This window comes from Sinocyclocheilus grahami, unplaced genomic scaffold (genome assembly GCF_001515645.1).
Source record: "Sinocyclocheilus grahami isolate Dianchi unplaced genomic scaffold, SAMN03320097.WGS_v1.1 scaffold906.1, whole genome shotgun sequence".
Lineage (NCBI taxonomy): Eukaryota > Metazoa > Chordata > Actinopteri > Cypriniformes > Cyprinidae > Sinocyclocheilus > Sinocyclocheilus grahami.
Window position 1 is genome coordinate 591473 of NW_015506085.1, and position 1270 is coordinate 592742.

The window sequence follows — 1270 nt, forward strand, 5'->3', positions numbered from 1 at the left end:
CTAGGCAGAGGTGTCCGCACTGCTGTTCCATACAGTGGTACATTGGATAACACTGGGAAAGCGTACCCAGTTGGGAACGCTACGGAAGCCACATCCTGCGCATAGGAGGTATCATGTGGAATTACACATATGGACTGGCCCAGGGCAGTGCTACATATGGAAGTCCCTGCGGTAGACTCAACCCGCCTGGGGTGAGATGACTACGCAGCAGAGATGGCAGTGAACGACTGCCAGGGAAAGACACGGGCTTACCGTGAGGGGAGCCGTACCATGGAAGAATACACATGTGGGATCACCCGAAGGGGGAATCACTACACACGGTACCTAGCCCAGCACAAGGGCTGACCTTGGGCATGCACACGAGTGCTGAACCTGGCATCTGGTGCTCCGCCACGCCTGACTGCCAAGGGTGCGGGAGGACCTCGAACAGGGTTCGCCATGGGGAACTGAACTGAGAAGCAACAAAGCGCACGTATCCGGTCCGTAGAGGGGAATGGCGTAGCAAACGTGATCGACACCGAGCGGGTCCGGTGTTACTGCCCACCTGAGGCAAGTACACGAGAGGACACGGGCTCTACACAGAGATTATAGAATCTCGCAAACGTGTTAGGCGTCGCCCAGCCGGCAGCTCTAGAGATGTCTGCTATCGAGGCGCCCCGCGCCAATGCCCAAGAAGATGCCACTCCTCTCGTAGAGTGAGCTCTCACTCCGAGGGGGCATGGTAAATGTTGGGCCTGGTATGCCAAGACTATAGCCTCCACTAACCGATGGCTGCCTCTACTGCCTCGTGATGCGCGGCAATGGCGGCAACATGCACTTTGAGGGTGGAGGGAGACAGCCTTCGCTCCAACCCATCCTGCAGGAAAGAAAGCACGACTCCGATCGGGCATCTACGGGGGTCTTCCCGGTAGGAAGAGCACCAATCGACGAACAGGTTCCACTTCAGCCTGTAAGCGTGTCTAGTAGACGGGGCTCTAGCTGAAGTGATGGTGTTTACTACCGCTGGAGGTAGCCCACCTAGAACCTCCGCGTCCCGTCCAGGGACCATAAGTGGAGATTCCACAAGTCTGGACGCGGGTGCCAGAGGGTGCCCCCTCTCTGAGAAAGGAGATCTTTGGCAAGGAGGGGCTGTCGCGAGTAGTATCAGTTCGGGGAACCAAGTACGACTGGGCCAGTATGGCGCTACCAAGAGAACCTGCTCCTCGTCCTCCCTGACCTTGCACAGTGTCTGTGCGAGAAGGCTCACTGGGGAAAACAAATATTCACGTAG